The following is a 17846-nucleotide window of genomic DNA, read 5'->3' on the forward strand; positions in this document are numbered from 1 at the left end:
ATTCATTTGTCGAGATTTACCAGACTCGCTCGCTCCATGTTCCTACTCGCTCGCTCCATGTTCCTACTCGCTCGCCTTTCACTCCCTTTGCAAGTAGTGTCTGCAATACCCTTTTGCCAGTAGTCAAACAAACAATCTGTATATGAATAATTAGACTAAGCGTACAAGCACTCAACTCCATGTTTTTCCTTTGATCTCAAGCATTGTATTTCAATCATGAAAAATATTCTATATGATCTCGTGGGATTTGTTTCAAAAATAGGATCTAGCTTGTCGTCGTATCTTTGCATAAGCTGGTATTGATTTTTATCATTTCACATTAATGCTAATTGAATGTGGCATTTTGTGCTCCAGTAATTCTAGTGATAAATGTTCTTGTTTGGTGTGGTTTCTACATTAACACGTGTTCAATGAGAATTGTGCAATGAACCAAAAAATGGAGAAATATCAGATCTGATTTTATAGATGGGGCTGGATGCAAATCTCTAGGAGGGTGCTCACACCCAAAACGTAGAGGAGATGGATGCACATCTAGGATAACCTGCATAATCTTCTTTATGCAATCTTGTTTTTGTTTGTAATTTTAATCAAGTGACCCCTTTTTTTCTTATCTGAAGTTTTAATACTGGAGCTCTGATTTCAAAATCTTGGATTTTGAGAAGGCAGAGGAATTCGAAAGTGGATGCTAAGCTTGAATCTTACCGAAAAAAACACCTAATTATTAAAGTCCACTTTCGAATCTGGTTGCCTTCTCAAAATCCAAAAATTTCAGTCCACAATCTGCATCAATCATATAAAAAATAATGATTTAGTAGCGAAAAACAAGTTGGTGGCCATTTAAACCAACACATCATAATAACTCAGTTTGCCTGAAATTTGAAATATATTTCAAGGAAAAAAATGCAGCGAAGACCAACAATTCAATTAATTGAATCCAAAACCTTCAATTAAAAAACAATAAACTTCTTGGAGGAATATCAACAATTGTGTTATTATTTATATATGCTAATATTAATATAAATAACATTAATATTAATAAATATATTAAATTATGGTTTTTGGTCTTATTTATATCACTTGATTGGCATATAAAGGATGGAAATTGATACTTTTGACATATATCAACCACATTTACTAATGTAGTTGTGCTAGTGATAATATAATTAGTAATCAAATTTATGACTATAGCTTAGCCATATGTTACATATTGTATATGTCACATATTGTAATATGAGACCTTGTTTGTGAAGTATTAAACCCCCTCCATACAATGATTTAGTGGAGTGTTATCCAAGTGTATGATTTTGATTTGTATTTGTAGAAGCCATTGCATCATGCTTATAGACAAGATTATATAAACAAAAAGATAATCAATAAAATATAACATGCAAGTTGTGATTTGTATTGTGAAAAGTTCCATAATTATGTAGAGATAGAGAAGAGAATAACCCTTACAAAGTTATTAAAGTTTAATAAATAATTTATAATATTATTAATATTTATTTTTCATACTTGCATAGTACAAGCCATCCTTTCCTAAATAATATGTTATGTCTTTGAAGCATATGAGGAGAGAAGAGATGGTTGAAGCTCAAATTTGTACTAATAATTGCAACCACGTCAATACAACCAAGAAAAACCTTTAAAATAATATTTGTTGATTAAATTTTTAATATTTCTCTTATTGTAACATCAAATATGTTTTTGTAAGAAAGTCAAATTGGAATTATTTTCAATCTTTATAATAATAATTTGGTGTTGAGATTTTTTAATATAATTTCTCTAATTGTGATTCCAAATGTCTTTGGAATAAAATCACATTAGAATTGGAATTATTTTTTATTAGAAAATAATTAAGGAATCATTTTTGTACAAAATGACATGATTATCGATAAATTAATGGACAATTTGCCACTTTCATTATTGGGATTACGATAAGGATTTATTATAGGATGCTTTTTCCTGATTACAATTTATCACTTTTCTTGTTCACCTAAAATTGTATATTGATATTGAGGTTGAATACTTTACCTAATTTGTTAATCAATAAGATTTTGTTAATATCGATAAAATGATCTTCATAGAGAATCAAATCCATGGATGTTTCTTGTTGACAATGTGCATTTCAACTTTTGAATGTGCCTATTTTCTTTCTTTTCAATTTTGACATTTGAATATTTTGTGGTTGTGGTTTCTCAAATGGGAGATACCATATTTTTGCTAATAATGTCTTGTTGATGCTTTACAATTTCTCTTCATAATCTTGTTTTTCCTTAATTTGTTGTTGTAATTTCTAATTACAATGTCTTGTTGAAATATTGCTTCATCTTTGGCTTATAACTTAGAATTTAGTTCATTTAATAATTGTATATCTTTCTTGCTTTTGTTTAACTATTCCCTTTATTTTTCTTGTTTATTTCTTCCAATCTATAAAGTATCATATGCATAGATTATATTAAAAAAATTCATCGACATTTTCAAGATTCTTTACTTTTGTTTAGAGTTTTTTAGGTTAAGAAATTGTCTCTTTTGTACCTTCATTTTTTTCAATTACACATTTATAAAATTAGATTATAGTTAGAAAACATAAGACTTTATTGTTATTCCACCATTCGCAATGTCATATTCAAGATAATAATAGTATGAATAACCACAATATTTTTAAAATGATGTATTCTCACCTACTGGATGATAGACAAAAAAAGGGGTTCGACCTTAACAAAACTATGCTTTGGCTTTATACACAAGTAAAATGAAATCTCTCTCCCCCAAAACTAGTAAAAGATCTCTCATGGTTGACATAGTTAGTACTTACTCCTTATTTATGAGAATTTTTAATAAAAGTTGTTGAATTTCAATCTTATTATAACATTCAATATATATTTTACTCTCACATTTCAAACTAAAATTCTTCAAAATTATAGTAAAATATAGATGAGAAATGCACTGACTCAGTGAGTCAAGGTATGAGGTACTAGTCACTTGCTCCACAAAGGAGGCTAACCAATTAGAAAGAAGGCCCCATATTTATTAAATATGTTTTGGAGGTTGACAGGGTTCATAACAAAAATGGTGGAGAATCAAAATATTTACATGATTGAAGTTTGATTTGATCATGGAAGTTTGGTTCAAATCCTCTTATGTCCTTTTTTAATTGTTGTTATTTTTGCTTCTCCTTTCAAAATTTGAAACCAATTTTATTTAAGCATTTTTACCAACTAAAATATTGGAATGATGGTGAAGATGGAACTAAGTATATTGATAAATGAGATCCAAGTTCAAATTTCAAATATTTTTGGTGGAAAATTAGGACTCTAAATTTACTCATTTATAAGATTTATATTTCTTCCTTGCATTTATTATTCTGTAATAATTTTGCAATCTTATATTATCTATTTACCCTTTTATTTTCCTATTTTTCTTGTGTATTTTTTTTTTCAATTGTGGTTATCTTAATAGGGAAACATTTCTTTAATGAGCACTACCACCCCCTCACAATCTCAGGGTGACTAGAGGATATTTTTCTCCTATAATCTAGATCATGAACAATAGTTTCACATATGACATTTGTGGTTTTCCATAGATAGTTGATCAAAGATGCTTCCACATTATGCTCAACTTGTTCTAATTGATGACTATGGTGCTTGACATATATAAGATACATTTTTTCATTGCTTCATATCAAGTGTTAATACCTTATCTATTTGGCATGAAAGTAGTGACCATTGTTAGAGTCTAATAACGGATCATGATTCTCTAAATATGTACCCTTTACCTTGTTTCACCTTGGTGTTCATAATCATCTCTGAGATGAGTATTGTCACTATTGGGTAGAGTTGTACTACTAGTGGTTTTGAGAGGTGTATAATGTTCATACCCCAATATATATTTAACATATTCTATCCTTCCCCATTTCCATTGCCACATTCATGAGTTGGTTGTAATATGTCACATATATAGGTCCATGCTTCATAATCCCATGAGAATAATGGGCTAGAATGTTTAAGGTTGATGTAACTAAAATGAAGAAGAAAAAAAAAGAATGTAAAAAATCAAATTGCAAAGTGTAATCAAGAATTTCAAAGTGGAATCAAATAAAGTATTAACAATACCCCTCGCTATGAAGTCACCATTAAAGTATTAACAATTCCCCCTCGCTATGATGTCACCATTAAAGTATTAACAATTCCCCTTGACTATGAGGTCACCACTCTAAGTCCCATGTAGTGACTGAATATCTAAAAGGGATTAAGTGAAGTAATATAAACATCAAAATCCAAAAAAAGATAAATGAACAAAGAAAAGGAAAATAAGGGGTCAAAAGTCATAGTGTTGAGGAAATGGAAACTTAATGCATAAGTACTCACACAAGAAAGGTGCTCATGTGGATGAACATATTACTTAACCTCACATGGCTATGAAAATGCAACTCATGAAGTTACATCTCAAACCTTACCATATGATAGTGCACATGCTCCTTAATAAGTTTATTAGGAAATACTTACCTTTTTGGGTACTGGCACATGTAATAGGGGCTAATGATGACCCTTCCATGCCTAAAATTGGAAAATTATATGAATTATATGATTTATTTTTAAGTTTAAAGATGATGCTTAATGTGATCCACCTAATAGCATTTACATTGGACATGACTCACTTTTATGTTGCATTAGACTTGTGTACACGCCTCCACATTAATGATTATTTTGGTTCACTTTCAGCTACTTTGGATGATGTACATGGCATGGATATGATTTGGTTTGAGTCATTACCCTTTGGAGGTGTTAAAATTGGCAACTAGGGCCAAACTCCATGTGGGTCACTTATTTATGGCATTTGATATTTTTCTTGGATTCCTCTCTTCGAGAGGTGTAGGATTGATCTAAAGGTCATCCGATTCCGACATGTATTTATGGAGATATGAATTTATTTATATTATTTGACAATTTGTCAAGGTCGGCCGGCAAGAAAATTACCCCCAACTCAACCTCAACGTTGCATTTAAATAGAGGAGCCCTCAAGTCATTTGAGACACACATCACTCATGATCTCTCTCTCTCCTCTCATTTGGTTTTGTCCTCTCACAAGGAGGACGTAGTGGAAAGGAAGGTCAACTAGCTGCAGTCAAGAAGATGTTTAGCCGCAGTTGAAGGGAGAGCCCTAGCCATAGTCATAAGAAGAAATCTAACCGCAGTTGAAGGGAGATCTAGCTGCAATCAAAGGAGCCCTAATCCACAGCAAGGAGGAGGCCTAATCTGCAACAAGGAGGAGGCCTAATCTGCAACAAAGAGAGGCATGATCCGTAGCAAAGAGAAAGCCCTAATGCGCAGCTAAGGAGAGACCCTAAGACATAGCAAAAGAAGAACTAGCCGCAAATCTAAGGAGCCCTAATATGCAGCTAAGGAGAGACCCTAAGCAGCAGTAAAAGGAGCCCTAACACAACAAGAAGAAGCATGTTGACAGCGTGAAAAAAACGTGTTGATGTAGGTGACGACGTAGTGATAGAGGTTGTTTCTAGGCATGGGTTAAGGAATTGTTTGGGCCTATTGGAGAAGACTGCAACTACAACTAGCTGCTTTGATAGGCTGCAAGCCATAGCAAGTAGCTAAGGTTGTTCCAAGGTAGTATTAAGGTGAACAATTCTTGCAGGAGGCAGCGTGGCATAAGGGGAGACTCTCCTAGGTGGACCGTAGCTCTAGAAAGGCTTAGTTTGCTGACAACGTGGAGGGTTAAGGGCTGCATATTGTGCCCTAACCAGAATTGCAGGAGCAACAAGCAAATAGTGGAGGTCAGTAGCATTTTGTGGAGGAATGTTGGGTCAAAGTGTTGACCGGATTGGATCGTGATTGTAGCAGCCTGTTGTTGCCATGTGAAGGATCTTCCGAGGAGTTGAAGTATTTTCTTAGGAGAAGAACCAACAGTGTAGTTTTTGGATGCATTGAGCTTACTGTTGGAGGTTGAGTTGACTGAGCTTTGACCGAGCTTGATTAGAGGTCAAATCTAACCTGTTTGACCAGCGTTGAATTTGCTGGTTAGGTTTTGTTGTCGTTGTCATAAAATATTAGTTTTGTATATTTGTACTATCTCTCTCTTTGTTGAACTGTTGAAGAATATAAGAAGATTTGATGAAGGGTTCCCCACATTGGGGTTTGTCCCTGGTTGGTGCCACATCTTGTGTCCTCTTGTCTTGGCTTGTCTTCTACTGTTTATGTTTATGTTCTATCTACATTTTACTATCATGCTGATGTGATTGCTAAACTGGACATTGATATTGAGCTAACAAGAAAATTGAAGTAAATTTCTCTTAAGCATAAAACATACCAAAAATTAACATGGTATCAGAGGTGAGGTGAAGACAAATCCCAAGAAAGGGTGAAAGGAAATCACCGAAGATGGTTGGATAAGGACAAAAATCTCAATGGGTTCCTCATCCCACTTCCTGGCTGAAGACAAGCTCTCTGAAAAGTCTGACTATCACGAATGGAATATGTCTCTTGATCTGACATTGGAAGAACAAGAATTGTTGGATTATGTGAAGGGTAAAATCCTTGAGCCTCCTTTAGATGCACCAGCTGCTACAAAGAGCAAGTACAACAAGGTTGAAGTCAAAGCGAAGAAGATTATCAAAGATTCCATTGAAAAGCGTCTGGTGGCCTACATCTCCGATTTGAACACCTCCAAGGAGATCTACAACAGATTGGTAAGCATGTTCAAGGTTAGTGATGCAAATCAAATTTTATTTCTCAAAAATAAGCCGAAGGATATTAAGAAGGGAAAAGACGAGGATATTCAATCCTACTTCTTAAGAATCACCGAGATCAAGAATGATCTTGCGATTGAAGAAATCATATCTGATAGGGAACTGACTATCACTACCCTTGGAGGTCTCCCATCCAAGTGGTATATATTTAGAACCACTATTCTCAATAATGATCGAATTCTAGGTTTGAAGAATTGATGTCGAGATGCATTCAAGAAGAAACAAGAATGGTGGAGCAAGAAATGCCTTTTACTAAAGGAAACCCTACTGCATTCTCCGCTCATGCCAAAAGGAGAAACAATGTAGGGTCTAAAGGTCATTTCCATGGAAAGCTTGGATCTAAGGGAGGAAGAAAAGGAAGATGCTTTACTTGCAATAAGTTTGACCACTATGCAAGGGAGTGTCCAAATAGAAGGGGCACATCACATGATGATGATTACAATCATTCTAGGGGCAACTTCAACAACAATGATCAAAGGAATGACAGGTACAGTGGAAAAGGAAAAAGGAATGTGGGACATCAAGGAAATGGTCGACCCTCCAAGAAAGCAATGAACTCCAGGTATGAAGAATCAAATGTTGTTAAGAATAAGCAAAAGGATTACTATCTTATATCGGCCCTCTCCACTACCTCTCCTCTGGACACTTTGGGGAATTGGCTTATTGATAGTGGTGCTTCAAGGCACTTCACCAGATACAAGGAAGCTCTCTCTAATCTGATAGAGAAGGAAACAAACTTGGAGATTATTCTTGGAGACGATGCCACCTATCCCATAAAGGGTGTAGGGAATGTTACCCTTCAATTGAATCAGGGTAACATGATTCATTTACAAGAAGTTCTATATGTACCTAATCTCAAGAAGAACCTGGTGTCCATTTCAGCAATGGAAGACAAAGGTTACAAGGTGGCATTCATTGATGGAAAGCTACGTGTTTGGAAAAGGAATTTTAAAGATGCTTTTACTCTTGGGTTTAGGGTTGGCACTTTTTTCAAGTTGCAGGAAGTCCATTGGGGGCCATGTCTTGCGACACATATTTACAATCTAAACTATGGCACCAGAGGTTTTCCCATATTCATTACAATGCCCTACCCGATATGAGATAGATGGTGACAAGGATGCCTGAGTTCAAAGAAGAGCATGAAGGTATATGTCTGGGATGTACTGAGGGAAAGCTTACAAGGGGACCATTCCCCTCAAGTAATAGCAAGACCACAGATGTGGAACAACTCGAGGGGTTTGAGGTTCATGACCAGGAATCTCATATATACAGGTTGAAGAAAGCTCTCTATGGATTGAAGCAAGCACCCTGGGCTTGGTATGAGAGGATTGATAGCTATCTGATGAAGCTGAGATTCACTAGGAGTGAAGCCAATCCAAACCTTTACTTTAAGGTTGAGGATGATAAACCTCTCATACTGGTACTTTATATGGATGACCTCTTTCTGACAAGTGCAGACCCTATCATTCACAAACGTAAGAGGGAGTTGGATTCTGAATTTGAGATGAAGGACCTAGGACTGATACACTACTTCCTAGGGTTGGAGGTCTCGCAAAAGGCATGAGAAATTTTCCTATCTCAAGGTAAATATATTGTGAAGATATCAGAAAGATTTGGGATGGTGGATTGCAAGCCCGTGACTACCCCAATGGAGCTTAAATTTAAGAAGTTATGCGGTAGTGCTGCCGGACCTGAATTGGGAAATGCTTCTGAGTATCGTCAAATCATAGGAGCACTGATGTTCTTGGTGAACTCCAGTCTGGATATATGTTTTGTAGTTAAAACATTGAGCGAATGGTTGAGCCTCATCACACACATTGGATTGGTGCCAAGAATCTTCTAAGATATATTTGGGGCACAATCACTCATGGACTGAGATACACTGTCGAAGATGTGAGGCTGCATGGTTATTCTGATGCTGATTGGGCAGGCAGTGTGATGGATCGTAAGAGCACTTCTAGGTGTTGTTTCTCTTTGGGTTCTGCTTTGATATCCTGGATGAGCAGGAAGCAGAAGTTGGTTGCTTTGAGCACCGCTGAGGCCGAATACATAGCTGAGTATGGCCTCTTGTGAAGCTATCTGGTTGAGGAAGCTCTTCAGTGAGCTGTTTGGACATGTGCTGGATACCACCATGATCCTTTGCAACAACCAGAGTGGGATCCGATTATCAGAGAATCTTGTATTTCATGATCACTCCAAGCACATAGACATCAGGTACCACTTTATCTGGGATATGGTACAACGAGGAGCAATAGGGCTCCAACACATTGGGACCGATGAGCAGGTCGCTAATATTCTGACGAAGCCCTTGGGAAAGGTCAAATTCTTGACTTTCCAAGAACGACTAGGAGTTGTGGAGAGACCCTCTCCTGAGGGTCCTATATGATATGGATATTGAACTCTGGGAGCTCCATGGGGAGCTTGGGGTACTTCTTGGATCGATGAGCAACCATAGGGTGAGTGGTTAAGCCTTCCCCTAGTGGTTTCCTATGTAGGCAGGATGAGTGGTTCATCCTTCTCCTACTGTGACACAATCATAGGGTGAGTGGTTCAGCCTTCCCCTGGTGATTTGTTTTGTACAGGGTGAGTGGTTCAACCTTCCCCTAGGATACCCCATGACAACATGTAGGCAGGATGAGTGGTTCATCCTTCTCCTACTAAGACACAATCATAGGGTGAGTGGTTCAACCTTCCCCTGGTGATTTTTTGTGTACAGGGTGAGTGGTTAAGCCTTCCCCTAGGAAAACCCCTGACGACATGTAGGTAGGATGAGTGGTTCATCCTTCTCCTGCTGAGACATCCTACCCATGCAGTTTGGGACTCATGGGAAGTACCTCTCATCTGGCCAATGAGTAGGGAAATGAGGATAGGGACCATAGTACTACCTATGGACGCATCATGTATCACTGTACTCCCTATGCTAGGATGATATTGATCTGGGATCAATTGGAACTGACTTTGGGTCAGTAAGAGTGGTATGAGACACTCTCTTTATTTGGAACTGATTCCGGATCAGTGAGAGTTGTATGAGACACTCTCTTTTTATGGGACTGACTTCGGGTCAGTAGAGAATGGTATGATACATTCTCGATCACTTCTTCTTCTTCATAGTTCAGCAGAGAAGAGCAGTGCATTGATGGCAGAGATAGTACCAACTGACAGATGGATTAGCAGATGGAGTTCTCCCTAGTTGAGAGGGAGTGTTAAAATTGGAAACTAGGGCCAAACTCCATGTGGGTCACCTTATTTATGGCAGCTGATATTTTTCTTGGATTCCTCTCTTCGAGAGGTGTAGGATTGATCTAAAGATCATATTATTACGACATGTATTTATGGAGATATGAATTTATTTATATTATTTGATAATTTTTCAAGGTTGGCCAACAAGCAAATTACCCCCAGCTCAACCTCAACGTTGCATTTAAATAGAGGAGACCTCAAGTCATTTGAGACACACATCACTCATGATCTCTCTCTCCCCACTCATTTGGGTTTGTCCTCTCACAAGGAGGACGTAGTGGAAAGGAAGGTCAACTAGCTGTCATCAAGAAGATATCTAGCCGCAGTTGAAGGGAGAGCCCTAACCGTAGTCAGAAGAAGAAATCTAACCGCATTTGAAGGGAGATCTAGCTGCAATCAAAGGAGCCCTAATCCACAGCAAGGAGGATGCATAATCTGCAGCAAGGAGTAGGCTTAATCCACAGCAAAGAGAGGCTTGATTCGTAGCAAAGGGCAAGCCCTAATATGCAGCTAAGGAGAGACCCTAAGTTGCATCAAAAGAAGACCTAGCTGCAGATCTAAGGAGCCCTAATATGCAGCTAAGGAGAGACCCTAAGCCGCAACAAAAGGAGCCCTAACACAACAAGAAGAAGCCTATTGATAGCGTGAAAGAAGCATGAGTTGTTGTAGGTGACAACATAGTGATAGAGGTTGTTTCTAGGCATGGGTTAAGGAATTGTTTGGGCCTGTTGGAGGAGACCACAGCTACAACTAGCTGCTTTGCTAGGCTGCAAGACACAACAAGAAGCTAAGGTTGTTCCAAAGTAACGTTAAGGTGAACAATGCGTGCAGGAGGCAGCGTGGCATAAGGGGAGACTCTCCTAGGTGGACCGCAGCTCTAGAAATGCTTAGTTTGATGACAACGTGGAGGGTTAAGGGCTGGATATTGTGCCCTAACCAGAATTGCAAGAGAAGCAAGCAAATAGTGGAGGTCGGCAGCATTTTGTGTAGGAATGTTGGATCAGAGTGTTGAACAGATTGGATCGTGATTGTAGCAGCCCGTTGTTGCCATGTGAAGAATCTTCCGAGGAGTTGAAGGATTTTCCTAGGAGCAGAACCAGAAGTGTAGGTTTTGGATGCATTGAGCTTACTGTTGTAGGTTGAGTTGACTGAGCTTTGACCGAGCTTGATTAGAGGTCAAATCTGACCTGTTTGACTAGCGTTGACTTCGCTGGTTAGGTTTTCCTATCGCTGTCATAAAATTTCAGTTTTGCATATTTGTACTATCTCTCTCTCTGCTGAACTATTGAAGAATATAAGAATATTTGATCAAGGATTTCCCCACATTGGGGCTTGTCCCTGGCTGGTGCCACATCTTGTGTCCTCTTGTCTTGGCTTGTCTTCTACTGTTTATGTTTATGCTCTATCTACATTTTACTATCATGTTGATGTGATTGCTAAACTAGACATTGATATTGAGCTAACAAGAAAATTGAAGTAAATTGCTCTTAAGCATAGAACATACCAAAAATTAACAGGAGGGCATTGAAGGACTACATGGCCACTTTATGGAGGTCTCACCACTTCTTATTTAGGCTATCTCGCTTCTTTTGGAAAACATTAGGTCTTTTAAGGTCATTTCACCCTTTGGGATAGGACATTGCACCTTTTAAAGTGGATGTTGCACTTGAAGGAAAATGTTGCACATTTTGGAGGGAATGTTTCACATTGGAGTCTTTACACATGCCTTTGGGACATCATTTGAATGATACATCCACTCTTGGGAGACCACATGTGCCACACATGTGTCTTAACACACATTTATGGAGGATGTCTTGGTATTTGAGCACTATTACTTCACTTTGGGAGCATGTTAGGGGTGTTTTGACTCATCCACTCTTATATCATGGATATTTTATGTAAGTGACCTTAACTTAAGGGCTTGTAGCGAGATAAAGTTATCTTTATATTTTCTTAGGGATAATGCTAGTAGAATATTGTTATTGTAAAGGTTAGAGTGTTAGATCTCTCATATAAATAAGAGAAACACTTCTCATTTATAATGATTGCTAAAAATTATAGTCAATAATTACTTGTCTAATATGACATATATTTTTGCTATGGATGGATAATTAAAGTGAATTCTTGAGGACAATGCCTGGTGGATGCTTTGCAAACTTCATGGATTTTCTTGGCTAGGATTTTATGGATAAAATTATTTCTTGTGTAAGTGGTCTCACTTAATCTTGATGGATATTGTTTATGAATTATTATGAATATAGTTGTGCTTCTCTAATGATGATAGTGCACTCTCTCCACATTTTTTCTTTAACAAGTCCCTTCTTCAAAACCCTTGAAAATTTACCAGTAGGACATCTTCTCTTGAACTATCTTGAAGCTTCTAAGGCACTAGGTGGATATTCTAAGGCTTGTAGTGGACAACCCTAGATATCACTCTTGTTCTACTTAAATTCTCTCAATGGTGTCCTTATTTGACCCCATATGCCTAAAAAATAGTCGGAACTAGTTGTAATGTCTCAAATGAAAAAAATTGGAACAAACCCTTCACATAAAATTATCATCTACTTAATAGAAGATTTCCATGTAAAACCCAAACCATAAATCCATAAATTGTATAAAAATCTCATTAAAAATCACAACGTGAAGAACAATGAGAAATGCAACAACAAAATCCAGCTTTATTATATAGAATATATATGCCAATACAATAGCTGGAAACGACCCTCCAAGATAATAATACTGAAACTGGCCTCCAAACTAAAACAGGAAATCAAATAATTGCAACCTGTGAACCCTGAATGGATTCACCAAGGGAAGAGATGGGCGCTTGCCCACTCTCACTGAATCACCCGAGGGTTTTCATCCTGGGGCTACTGCTGGAGTAGAGAACCGGGTTCTCAACCTCTCATACAAGAAACAATACCAAATCCAAGATGTCTCCAAATGACCTTCTCCTCCTCTTTTATAGATCTCATGGATAGATCTCCAAGCCTCTAGAAGCATCTTATTTTATTATTATTCTAGAAGCTCCTCCATTGACTTTATCAAGTGACCTTTTAATTTTATTTTATTTCACTTAAGTCATTTTTGTCCCTTTTTCTCCAATTAATTATTTTTCCTTAATTAAATGACTAATTAAAATCATTTTTAACTAAGGAAAATGGAAAATCGCCCACCATACTCTCTTCGGCCATTGGAAGTCTCTTCTCAGCATCCCATCATGTAGATCTTCTCATTTCGGTTCCAATGAGCTATTACACTGAGGTGTTCCATCAATTAATCTCCCCAGAATGCTACCTCAAGCATAATTAATTGAGTTATGCCCAATAATAATGTTGATTTTTGAAAGTTGTCAGAATACGACAGAACGAAAGGCAAACCATGTGGATGATGGAATATGCCAAGCGAATGCCATCAAATCCCATAAAAACTCCTCAAAGCTCGATCGGGACCCCTGATGACAAACCTGCTCCACTGACCTGGCCATCCCCTGCCCTGGAAATCCACCTTGGTTGTACGATGAAGAAGAATTAAAATGGGGATATGACACTAGTTTTCCTCCATCTAATAAATCACATTTTCAAAATTTCACCTTATATTTATGTTTTAGGGTAAATCTAGGATTTGTTTAGCTTATATTTAATTTTCAACCATAAAAAATCCTAGCATCTAAGGTTTCTAACATATTTTTTATCTAATAACCTAGGGTTTTCTTGCATATGTTTGATTTAAAGTCATTCTCATTGATACAAATAGCCTTGTTGATTTGTATTATTGCATATTTCTGGCTAGACATCTCATTTTCATTGTCTACTACATGTGTCTCAATTTTAAGAGTTTATAAGTTAAATATAAACCCTAGATCTGTCCACTATTTTATCCATAAATTTTTACTTGATGAACTATTTAAAGGGGTGAATTATCTAGTAGTTATAAATTGTCTATTGTTGTAATTATGCCTCTTTTACATGAGTTTTGTAATAGATATTGGTAATTCTCATATTTCCTTTGCTTGGGGACTATTTTGCATAAGATAAATTCTTGATAAACCCATTAAAATCTGAACCTAATCCACTCTTTGCTTGTTATATTTCATTGGTGATGATTAGATTAGCTACTTTGAAGACCATAATTAGTTAAGTATGTCTTGCCTTAGGAACCTTAAGTCCTATTCGGGAATTCTCCCTTATGTCAAACTTTGTCCTTCACTAAAATGAGGAAAGTTGTTACTTAGAAGACATTAATAACACTTTTAATGTTCCACTAGTTTTAGCATCTCGTGAGAGCTTCTCACTAAAGTGCTATATTATATGATAACAAACACTACTAAGGAAAACATTGGATGTACTCAAAGAAGATATCAATCACATTGTTATTTTCTAAGAAATTGCAAGTTGAATCATTTTCCCACTATAGTTTCAATTTTATGAGGATATTTTTGTTCGGTATAATTTTCCTACAACATTTGGCACTAAAATATTTGCACTTTTTATTCTTTACTATTGATTTTTTTTTTATGCACAATGTGTATTCTCCTTTCTTTTGTAGGTGTTTGGGGCTATGTTTTCATTTTTCATAATTCAATAATGTAATGGATCATATTCGAGGTTTGATTTTGATGTCCTTTTTATTGGTGAAAATTCAAGTATAACAATTAGTGCAACATTTCCATTGTTAAATGGTGGCAGTTGTATGTTTCTCTTAGTAATGCTTTCTATAATTGTAGCTCTCGGGAAAAAAAGCAATGAGCTTTATATTTTTCTATTATTCATGTTAATGTTCTTATTTTTATTTGCAATACCTTGAAACAATGGTTTGTATCAATGATGTGAAACAATTTTGATAGTGACAACAACAATGATGTTAATACTTAGTGTTGGACTCCTCATATTAATCTTCCTTTGATGTTATTATTTTCCAAATATTGTAATATGACTTTTTTTAATATCATCTTGCTGTATAGACACAATATATATTTATTTCACATATGATGATTTTTATGTAATAATGATAGATAAAGACCAGATGTGAGAGTGAAAGGCAAAAGTAACTGCGATACCTTGAATCAATGGTGTATATCAATGATGTGAAACAACTCTGATAGTAATAACAACAACAATCTTAATACTTAGTGCTAGACTCCTCATATTAATCTTGATTTGATGTTATTATTTTCCAAATATTGTAATCTGAATTTTTTGAATATCATCTTGGTGTATAGACACAAAGTATATATTTATTTCACATATTATGAATCCTATGGAACAATGAAAGATAGAGACTAGATGTGAAAGTAAATGGAAAACGTATTTGAAACAATTCCTAAGAGTAGAAGAAAAAATGGGGTTGTGTTTATTGAACAAGATGATAAGAGCGGAAAATGGAAACTATCAACGTAAAACATTTTAACAAGGGGATAAGATCTTTATTATAACATAGAAAGATGGAAATATCTGAGTGTTAGCTCAATTAGTCGAGTTCCCGTTGCTAAAGCACTTTGCTAATGGGAAGTCACAGGGTCAATTCTCCTCGACGCCCTCGGGGTCAGGCGCTGCTAATAAGTCGATGGGATGTGATCCCTTTGGGTGGACTTGCCTGGATATTTCCTCAAAAAACAAAAGGAGAAAGAAAAGAAAAGAAAAAGAAAGAAGAAAATAAAGCAAGAAAAGAAGAAGAAAAAACAAAAAAAGAAAGATAGAAATAAGAAACATGAAGGTTGTGGAGCTTTAATACACCACGATACAAGTCTTTGCATTATAATTGTACAAAATCCTACGTCATGTATGTAGAAAAGATGATATACACAAAAATATAATTATAATATATTACATATATAAAAATATACAAATGGTAATTTAGTCTATGAAGTGTATCATACTTTAGCAATAGGGAAAGAAATATAACCCATTTGAGAGTTATAATGTTTTTAATAATTAATATATTATTCATGTAATTTGAGTATATTACAAGTTTTAATTATCTTTCCCATTGTATTTTTATCCTAGCATATTTTGGAATTGAGGAGATACCAAGTGATGTAAGAGCCTTTATTGGTATTGGGGTCATATTTTGGAATATATGTGAATTATGGGTATAATTCATCTTCCTTCTTGTCTCCTATATACTATTGTTTTTATATATTTTTATTTTTATATTTAAAATCAAATAAAATAATTTTTCATTTTCATTTCGAGTAATTATTGTTCTCTAATTATTAATTTTCTTTTGTCCATTTCAATTTTTTCAATTAGTCATTGTTATGTACATCTTCCTTATCTCTTCAATACACCATATCTATTCTTTGAAATTTCCATCTTAATGCTTAGTCATACATTGGTTAATGATTTAACCTTGTAAACAATATATGTATGTGCTTGACTGATGAAATTCTATTCCAGAGCATATCTATTTTCCTTGTACACTTTAATTACTCAATGTCATAATTTTTTCAATCAAAAATTTTAAAACAATTGTTTTCCATTCAATTTGAAGTTTTGAAAAAAAAATGGTGTTAGATATTACCATCAATTAAATGGAATCAAATCTTGGTTGAATAGTATTAATACCTTAGAATAATTATTAAAAGAATGTTAATTAAACAATTAAAAAAAAAAAAAACTTGTAAAAAAAATTCATTAACTATGTGCCAATGTTGTAAGTTGTATAAAACACATGGCCATTGCTTTACATTCAAATCTATGTCATCCTTCCTAATAAGAACCCATTTTTGAAGCATTATTGGTTACAAATAAATCACAAATGTATTCAATAATAAACGCTTGAGTCCTAAATAAATTTTTTTTGTTACAATGTATTAGTGTCTATATGTGTCATTATTCTATAAACATCACTCAAACACAATCAAGTTTATTATTTTGTCCTCCTTGATCATCGTGTATCCAAGACGAAAACTAATACTCTCTGTTAGAGTCGGTCTAGTAGCCCTCCATCAGCGATCAAAACTCTTTGCATTTGCATAAGTAGGTGTCTCATCAGTGTCATTTCATTGCATTCCATTAGGCATGCCATAACCCTGATGGAGGAGCTGGTGTCTTTATTCCCCTCTTGGCACTGCTGGATCAAGTTGTTTCAGTCTATAAATTCTTTCAAGGTTCCTTGTCTTGTCAAAGTCTTAGGTCTAGGGTTTAGGTCCAATTTGTCTTTGAGGTCATGTCTTTAAAGGTCAATAAATGCCCAGCAGGCCAGAGGGATGACTTTCCAAGTTTTTCTTCAAAGATTTCTTCAAATATTTCATTTTGTACAGCTAATTTTAACCTTGGATTTAAAAACCCTGTTTTTAAATACAAGGTCTTTTTCTCATTTTTGTAAAAAAAAATTGTAAAAATTCAAAAATTTTCAAAGGACATCATACAGCCCTGGTCCCCTTTGCCAAGATCCTAAGAAGCTATCCCTACAAGAAATTTTCAAGACAAAGCATCAGTTCAAACAATTTCAGGACAAAAGGAAGCCATAAAGTCAGCAGCATTTAAATTTTGAAAAAGTGTCAAGTTAAAAACATTAGAAAGAGGGTTTGAGGAGAAATTAATTTGAATCAAGCCTATAAAGCCCTTCTCTCCTTCTATTTCATCATCATTTGTCTCAAAGCAATAGTGAAGAGCGATTTGGGCGATTTGGAGAGAAATTTAGCAAAATTGGCAAGCTGAGCCCGCGCGCGACCTGTCAACACTTGCGCGCGACCTATTGAGCATGCGCGACCTGTCAGGGGGGTCTTACCAGTTGGGAAAATACACTGGCGCGACCTGTTGGGCGCGCGCGACCTGTTGGGAATTCATCCACAAAAAATCGCCAGTAAACTGCCAAACATCCCCAAATTTCTTCAAGATTG

The sequence above is a fragment of the Pinus tabuliformis genome, chromosome 7 (assembly GCF_031772625.1).
Source record: "Pinus tabuliformis cultivar Carrire ecotype Pingquan chromosome 7, CPIR1, whole genome shotgun sequence".
Classification (NCBI taxonomy): Eukaryota; Viridiplantae; Streptophyta; class Pinopsida; order Pinales; family Pinaceae; genus Pinus; species Pinus tabuliformis.